General features: G+C 49.5%; 1 pseudogene; it reads right to left on the bottom strand.

The window, feature by feature from the left end:
- Nucleotides 1-7,052: 7,052 nt before the first annotated feature.
- Nucleotides 7,053-7,793, bottom strand: LOC129031705 (iron-sulfur cluster assembly 1 homolog, mitochondrial-like; annotated as a pseudogene).
- Between the last annotated feature and the right edge of the window lie 1,095 nt (nucleotides 7,794-8,888).

The following is an 8,888-nucleotide window of genomic DNA, read 5'->3' as shown; positions in this document are numbered from 1 at the left end:
AGATAGGACCTGCCTTCCCTGCTGCTGCCAAGACCTCTGGGGCCTGTGGGAAGTGGGGCTCACCTCCCAGGCACAGTGTTACCTCCTGGACCCAGAGGAGGTGTGTATTAGGCTGTTCTTGCATTGCTATAAAGAAATACCAGACACTGGGTAATTTATCAAGAAAAGAAGTCAGATTGGCTCATGGTGCTCTAGGCTGTACAGGAAGCATGGCAGCGTCAGCTTCTGGGGAGGCCTCAGGAAGTTTCCAGTCATGGTGCAAGGCAAAAGGAGAGCAGCCATGTTACACAGCAGAGTGGGAGCAAGTGAGAGGGTGTGTGTGAGGTGCCTCACACTTTACACAACCAGATCGTGTGAGAACTCACTCATTATCTTGAGGGCAGCACCAAGGGGTTGGTGCTAAACCACTCGTGAGAATCCATGCCCACGATCCAATCACCTCCCACCAGGTCCCACCTCCACCATGGAGATTACAATTCAACTTGAGATGTGGGCAGGGACAACTATCCAACTCTGTCAAGGTGGTGATGCAGCCTAGGGGGCCTTTCTGGGACAGTCCTTGGGCTCAGAGAGACTGAGCCATTGAGGGATGTCAAGTCCTAGATAACCTAGGATTGGCAGAGCAGGAAGGAGAGAGACTCAATGATGTTGACTTCCAGGGGCAGGTACATAGGCCCTTACCACAGGCCATGGACAGCTGCTGTTCTGCTGACTGGCCGCGGCTCCGGGTTAGTCCCTGCGTTGTCAGCACCAAGGCTCCAGGCATCTCCAGAGTGCCAGGGTTCACTCCTGTTCCCCCAGTCAGTCAGGCTCAGAAAGCCCAGGCCTCAGGCCCCCTTCTGAGCTGGGGGTGATACGCAGCAGTGACACTTTCCCAGGCCCTGCCTGACCTCCCTGTCACTGCAGTGTGGTCTCCTGGGCCTCACCTCCCTCCCTTGTCCCACGGAGACACCTCCTGCAAGAAGCCAGAAGAGCAAAGGAGGCTGTGTGTGTGAAGAGCCCAGTGCTGGTAAGCACTTGCAAGTATGGCTCCCAATCCTGTGCCTCTGCCTGAGATGGTGGTGAGGCCGGCCCTGGGCCTCGGTTTAATCATTTGCTAATCAGAGAGAATAATTCAGGTTCTCTTAACCTCCCAGGACTACTGAGAGAAACACATGGAAAAGTGAAAAATGCATAATCCAGACCCAGGGCCAGCTTGGCCCCCAACCAAGGCATTTCTCCTCTGCCACCTGCTAAGCCCTGGGATCCACTGCCCTCTTTACTGGGATGACTGCCTTTGGCTGTTAAGGGCTGGCACTTGAGTCACCTCCCCCGGAGGAGCCCCCAGCCCATCTGCTCCAGACAGGACTGGCACAGGCTCTCCCCTGTCCCTGCAGCCTCACGCCACCGCCACCCCAAAGCTTATCGTGTTCTTCTTTGCCTCCTTATCTGTCCTCCTGGGCAAGAATGAGGTCTAATTCAGGCCTGAATCCTTGGACTCAGCAAGAATTTTTAAACAAATGGATGCACAAATAGCTGGGTGAGAGCCAGTGAGCTGTGAGCAGAGCCCAGCTCAGGGAGGGGCAGCGGAGCCATGCTCAGGGCTGGCAGGCCCTCACTGGGTGTGAAGTTGCCTTGGGTTTCCAAGTTTCCAATCACGCTGGTGTTTAGCCGAGGGCGACCCCAAAAGAAGCCCCAGCCCTGAAGAAAGATGGGTCCTGAGGCCACACTCAACATCCCTGTCCTGCACTGGGCTCCTCTCTTGGGTGTCCTCTTTCTAAGCAGCAACATCTCACACGGACTGAAAGTTGAATTGTGAAAATGAAAATGCCTCTCTATTGGTTTTATGATCATCCCTTGTGTAAGTCACATTACGAGAGCTGCTCTTGGTGTGGTCTCTAATTCCTCACCACTGCTTTGTCCTGTATCCTGCTCCGTGGCCTTCCTCCCCAGCCATTCTACCAACGACCCTGGCCTCGAACCCTCACGTTATCAAATCCACGCTCCCCACTCTCAGCAGCATCACCCTGGGTGACCACACCCGTAGCCCTCCCTATGGCCTTTGTAACCCCATTCTGTGTGGCTTACCCCTTCCTTCTCAGACTTGGTGAGGCTTGTTCCATCTTCCCAAGGTCCTCGAACTCTGTGGGCCCTCTTCTTATCTCCCTGTCCAGCCCATCCATCACGTGGCCTCCAGCACTGTGGCCTGTGTGTGCCGGGCCCTCCAAGGAGCTCAGGTACTACCTGATCCCATGACTTGAATGTCCAAGAAATCTCTCAAACGTGACGTGCCCCAAACTTAATCACTAATTTTTCACTTGAAATCTGTTCTCTCCGGGTCTTTCTCAAGTCTGTGTGAGCCACCCCTGTCCACCCAGTTTCTCAATGATGAATCTTAAAAACTGTCCTGCTTCCTCTTATTCCCTCACTCTCTGCATCCAGCTCATCGGCAAGTCCCACTGGTTCTGCTTTCACATGTACCCCCAATCTGTCCATGTCTCCCTACTTATTGCCTGGGTCCCCCATGAGATGTAAGCTCCCTTAAGTGCAGGGACTTTGTTTTGCTCACTATTATGGACCGGACCCAGGACCTGGCCAAGTGCCTGCTGCCAGTGAGTTCTAAGTTCCCTGTTGTTGAATGAATGACCGAGTCTCATTTCCTCTAGCAAGGAGCTCTGCAGAGTGGGACTGGGCCCCACTTCCTCTTGGGGTGAGTTATGTCTAAACTAAATGGTGCCCTTCCCCGCCCTTGCCTTCCCTGTCTCAGCACAGGGCACCACACACCCAGGATTTCTTCTCAGCCCAGTCCCCTCCTTCCATACTCATCCCCTGTGTGGGTCACCTGCCTCTGGTTTCTCGGCTCTACTGGCTTTTTCCATCTCTGCAGACATTGCCCTGATCCCCATGTGTCATTTCTCACCTGGATAGATTACTTTGCTTCTCTAATCCCCTCTCCAGAAAGCAGGGTTTATGTGATCTTTTCAAAACTCAAATCGGATCACGTCACTTTCCTACTTAGAACTCTTCAATCTTCTCCTGAGGCCTGATGATAAAATCCCACATCAGACACGGCACTGCTTACTGTGCTCTCAAGACACCCCCTGTGTCTCCCACCTCCACCCCTGCTTGGCTGTCTCACCTCGGTCTCACTTTGCTGGGCCCTCAGACCAGCTAGGGACCCACTGCTGCCCAGGCCCACAAGAGCTGCTTCTCCGATGCCTGTGGCCGTGTTGAAGAGCTGTGCCTGTGATTTTATTATTTGTTTGAGGTGTCGCCAGGCAGTCTCATATTCCAGTCCGTGTAATTATCGATGCTTCCCAAGTTCTGCCCTTCAGCCTCGACCTCTCCCTGGGCCCTCGGCCTGGATACCTGACTGTCCGCTTGAGAGCTCAGCAGGGATGTCCAGCAGGTATCACAAATGGAACATTCCTGAAAACCTGACTCCTGCTCCCTGCCCATGCCCAGCCACATCTGCTCCTCCTGCAGCTGGTGCCAGCCCAGGCACCCCAACATACCCCGTCCTCACACTTGTAGTCAGTTTTCACCTGCTGGTTCCACCTTCCAAACATACCCTGAGTCCCAGGGGCCTTCCAAGCACATTTGACACCCAGAGGTTATAACTTTTTCTTTTTCTTTTTTGTGAGATGGAGTCTTGCTGTGTTGCCAGGCTGGAGTGCAGTGGTGAGATCTTGGTTCACTGCAGCCTCATCTCCCTTGTTCAAGTGAGTTGTCAGCCTCAGCCTCCCGAGTAGCTGGGATTACAGGCACCCACCACCACACCGAGCTAATTTTTGTATTTTTAGTAGAGACGGGGTTTCACTGTGTTGGCCAGGCTGGTCTTGAACTCCTGACCTCGTGATTTGCCTGCTTCCACCTCCCAGAGTGTTGGGATTACAGGCGTGAGCCACCGCGCCCAGCTGGTTATAACTTTTTCTAACAACCCCTGTGGCATGGACTGAAGGCTTGTATCCTCCCGAAATTCATGTGTTGAATCACCCTAAGCCCCAAGTTGTTGGCATTAGGAGTAGGGCCTCTGGGTGACATTAGGTCATGAGGGAGGAGCCCTGCTGTGGGATTCCTGCCTTTTAAAACGAGAAGAGATACCAGATTTCTCTCTCTCTTTCTGCATGAAGCAAGGAAAGGTCAGGTGAGGACCCCGACCACGCTGCCACCCTCATCTTGGACTTCTGGCCTCCAGAGCACGAGGAGGGAGTGTTTGCTGTTTAAGCCACCCAGTCCATGGTACTTCGTTACAGCAGCCTAAACTGACCAAGGCATTCCTCTTCTGTATGGCAGAATTATTATCAGTCATAGTCGTGAGATAAAACTAACAATCATGTCCAGAAAAAAAAATGCGAGTGTAGAGTGTCTTAAATTGAACTTTGTATGTATAATCATGGCATGATAAAAGTGAATACTTTTTTTTTTTTTTTTGAGACGGAGTTTCACTCTTGTTGCCCAGGCTGGAGTGCAGTGGCGCAATCTTGGCTCACTGCAACTTCCGCCTCCTGGGTTCAAGCATTTCTCCTGCCTTAGCCTCCCAGGTAGCTGGGACTACAGGTGCCTGCCACCATGCCTGGCTAATTTTTGTATTTTTAGTAGAGACGGGGTTTCACCATGTTGGCCAGGCTGGTCTCAATCTCTTGACCTCGTGATCCACCTGCCTCCACCTCCCAAAGTGCTGGGATTACAGGTGTGAGCCACTGCGCCCGGCCTACATTTCATTTTTAAAGATAGTATTTAAAATCAGTAATATTTCATGTATGAACTAATATGTATATTTGTCAAACAAAAAATGTTATACCTTGAAGTTCACAGTTTTATCACTTTACATATTTTAAACACAAATAAACATCCCAAGTGGTCCCATAGACTGACAGAGTTGAAGTAACTGATGTTCTGTTTCCTTTATTTTGTTTTGGGTTTTTTTTTTTTTTTGAGACAGGGTCTTCCTCTGTTGTCCAGGCTGGAGTGCAGTGGTGCAGTCACAGCTCACTGCAGCCTCAAATTCCTGGGCTCAAGTGATCCTTCTACCTCAGCCTCTGCTGCCATACCTGGATAATTTTTATTTTTATTTTTGCAGAGATGATGTCTTACTGTATTGCCCAGGCTGAATTCCCACCTCAGCCTCCCAAAGCACTGAGATTACAGTCATGAACCACCGTGCCTGGCCTTCCCTTGTCTTTATAATTGTGCTGTTAATGTTTATTTTAAATGTCCCGTTTATTTGAAGGGGTTGGAGACCTGATTTGGCCCATGGTGGCTGGTGTGATTCTGAAACCTGTGAACTTCGGTGAGAGCTGGTGTCCACGTGGGACCACCCGAGCAGCTGGGAGCCCTCTGAATTAACGTGTATGTAGAACACAATGCTGACGAGAGGAAAAGTGACAGAGGTACAAGCTTGAGGTTCACACACGTGTTATTAGAACTCAACAGTGACTGCAGCAGTGGTAGAAATGAGATAAACAGAACAGTTTTTGCAGGAGTAGTATTTTATCAATGAATATATTATTGTCTGTACATGGTGATATTATGAAGCCACCAACTTTTCATCAGTGTCATTGGTGGTGTTAAATTCACTGTGGACTGTGTACCCCTTACCGCCTTCACCTAGGCAGGCCGTCCCTGCACCCTCCCTCGGTGCCTGCCTGTGGGATCTGACCCCTTCTCACCATCTTCCCTGCTGCATGATGGCCCCAGCCCCCACGATGCCTCCCCAGGATTCCTGTCATTGTCACTGTAGTGGGATGAATTGTGATTCCCTCCCAAACATTCATATGGTGAAGTCTGCACCCCAGGACCTCAGAATGTGACTGTATTTGGAGATAGAGGCTTTTTTTTTTTATGATCACTAAGAGGCCACATTTTTTTTAATTGACAACTCAATCTCTACATACATACAGTATTGCATGAATTATAAGTGGATCAACAATTATATTATTGATACAAACTCATGAGCATTTACATAAAACTACCGCTCTAGGTTTTGTTGTGTTTTGTGCCAGCTACTTTAGAGAATAAACGAAACATGAAGGAACTCAGCTACTTGAATTCATGAGAATCAGCTTTCAAAAACAGCATATATACCATCTCATAGAATACTTTTTACGTCAAACCCAGGAAAATCAGTAACTAAGTGACAAAAGGAACACTTTTAAAGAAAAGTTGGTGATAAATATGTTAGGCTAAAATACTAAGAACTTTAGCAACTGGACCAAGGAACCAGAAAGTGTATGCACACTGGGAATTTTAACAAAAGATCCCCACATTCTCCTGTACAGTGAGGACCACATTCCAAAAGCATAATTCTAGGTTGCTACAATGTCGTCTCTGCTACAAACCATTGTTTCAAAGGTGAAAGAAACGAGATGGTAATTCACATAAAAAGGTTTTAAAATTCTTCCCACTCAAAATAAAATAAAAAAAAAATATAATCTCTATCAAATTATAAAGAAATTCTATAAAAATGTTGACCACATAAAGAAGTCAGACCATTTGCCTTCGCTGACTGCCTCAGAGGGCAGAACATGTGTCACCTACTAGGGAAGGGAGAGGGGGGTAGAGTCCCTACTCTCCCCCGGTCTGTGGAGTCGGGGTGGAGAGGAGCCCTTTGGCTTCCCTGGGGTTTTGCTTCTTCACATAGGGAATTGAGGGAGGTGGGCTAGATGGCTTTAAGAGACTCCTCAGCTAAAAGAATCAAAGTCAGCTTGAGATCCCATCTCTGAACAGACATATAGGGTGGCAAAAGAAATGGATTAAAAAAAAGGTGGATGACGTCTTTCTCACCTTTTGATACCATCACTCAGAACTAATCTGTACTATAGTTGAAGAAAATCTTTGCCTGGTAGTATTAAAGGGTATGCAATGAGGCAGCTGACAATGAAATTTTTCATAAAAATGCATAAAAAGGCTATGTTAAGTTTGGGTGGAAAAAACAATGCACCACCATATTACTACCAGCAGTCAGGATGTCCTGTCTCGGATTTTAGGAGTCGCCGATCTGGATGGGAGAAATGCTGAGGGATGTTCAGGCCATTCAGTAGTGATCTAAGGAGTGCACACAGTTCAGGAAATGGATAAACAGGTGCCCAGGAAGGCAACTTTAATGAAACTGGTTCTAAAACAAAGGATGCAAGAGACCTAAATGATCCAAAGAGAGTGATGGCTTCTCATTTTCTGTCCCCTATAGAGAATATAAATATCATTTCTTCTGGAATCCAACACACTGGCTTCATTTTCAAGATCTATCACTTTATTTTCCAGCATGGGACAGTCACTTGATTTCTGCAGTGAGCCCCAAAGCTTCCACGAGCTTTCCTGGAACCTACGGCCAGAAGAGTCCTGAGATTTCAAATATTAAAGCTTTCTCCACAGCCACAAGTCCCTTTGATGTTTGGGTTATTGAACACAAACTCACTGGATAATTTGTCTTCAACATAGTCCATTTCTGCTCCTAAAAGTGTTAGCTGTGCTTTCTTTTCGATGAATACTCTGACTCCATCTTGAATAACTTCTTCATCAGAATCTCCTTTTGTCTTTGTATATTCTAGAGTATAAGAAAGGCCATTACAGCCCCTGGTTCAGACACCAACTTTTACACCTACATGCTCAGGCTTATCTTTAAGAAGTTGTTTTATCTTGTTTACTGCTGAAGGTGTCAGGGTGAGGGCTGCCCGGGTGGGCTGCAGCTTCCTCTTGCTCACAGCCTGGACAGTTGCCCGGACTAAGGAAGCCAACATCTTTGCCATCCCGGCGCCCCGGTGCCTTGGGCTGGAGGTCGGCCTCCTCAGCCTCTCTCCATGGACACAGTGGGCGCATTGGAGATAGGGGCTTTAAAGAGGGGATTAAAGTAAACAAGACCACATGGGAGGGGCCCCTATCCAAGGTGACTGGTGTCCTTCTGAGAAGAGGAGATGAGGACACGGATACCCAGAGGGAAGGCTATGTGAGGATACGGGAGAAGACGGCATCTCCATGCCAAGCAGAGAGGCCTGGAAGGAAGCAGCCCAGCGGACACCTTGCTCTCTGGCTCTTAGGCTCCAGAACAGAATGACAGGAGTCTCTGTCAGCTGGTGGCATTTGCTGCGGGGTCCCGAGCTGGCCAGTGCATCACCTAGGAGGTTCCCCAGCCCCCCTTGCCTCCCACCAGTCCTTCCTCACCATAGCAGCACCATGCTTCTCAGCTCCAACCACATCCTGCTTCTGTGCAGACCCCTCCAGGGGTCCACAGTGCCCTGGCAGGAGCCACAGGCCCCACCTACTCCACTCTGGCTGCTAGCCTGCTCCTGGGCCCCAGGCCTGTCATGGTCCTCAAACACCCAGGCCCTCCCATGGCTGGGCCTCTGTCCTTGCTGTTTCCTGAGTGGAAATGCCTTGGTGGAATGCTGTTTCCTGAGTGGAAGTTCCTTGGTGTCCCCATGGCCAGCTCCCTCACAGACTTCTTTGTCCCAAAGCCACCCCTCAGTGAGGCCTTGGAGTTTACACCCTCTACCCAGCATGTCCCATGGCCCTGGCTGTCCCCTTCCTACTTACTGCATGGAATCTTATTCTAACATGCTTTGTGAGCATCCTGTGTGTGCCACTGAGTCTCAGCACCTGGAACAGGGCTGAGCACAGAGCAGAGCAGGGCAGTGACTCTCCCAGGATGACCGAGGATGCCAGTCCTGCCCCACTCTTGAGGGTAGGGGGTCAGCCTGGGGCACATTAGCCTCCATTCCCAGGGCCTTGGAGCAGATTTATAAAGACAGCCAGATTGCAGAACTAGCTACCCAAGGCCTGGCTCTTCCCGTAGGAAGTGAAATGGGATTTTGGAAAAGAAAAGTGGAGAAACTTGAGGGGCTGTGGCAAGGATGTGGGGTTAGTGAAAGTTTCTAGAAGTTACCCCACCTATGCAGACAACGGGACACGGG

Source organism: Pongo pygmaeus, chromosome 11 (genome assembly GCF_028885625.2).
Source record: "Pongo pygmaeus isolate AG05252 chromosome 11, NHGRI_mPonPyg2-v2.0_pri, whole genome shotgun sequence".
NCBI classification, from domain to species: Eukaryota; Metazoa; Chordata; class Mammalia; order Primates; family Hominidae; genus Pongo; species Pongo pygmaeus.
Note: the sequence above shows the minus strand (reverse complement) of the source record. Positions and strands in the feature narration are given on the sequence as shown.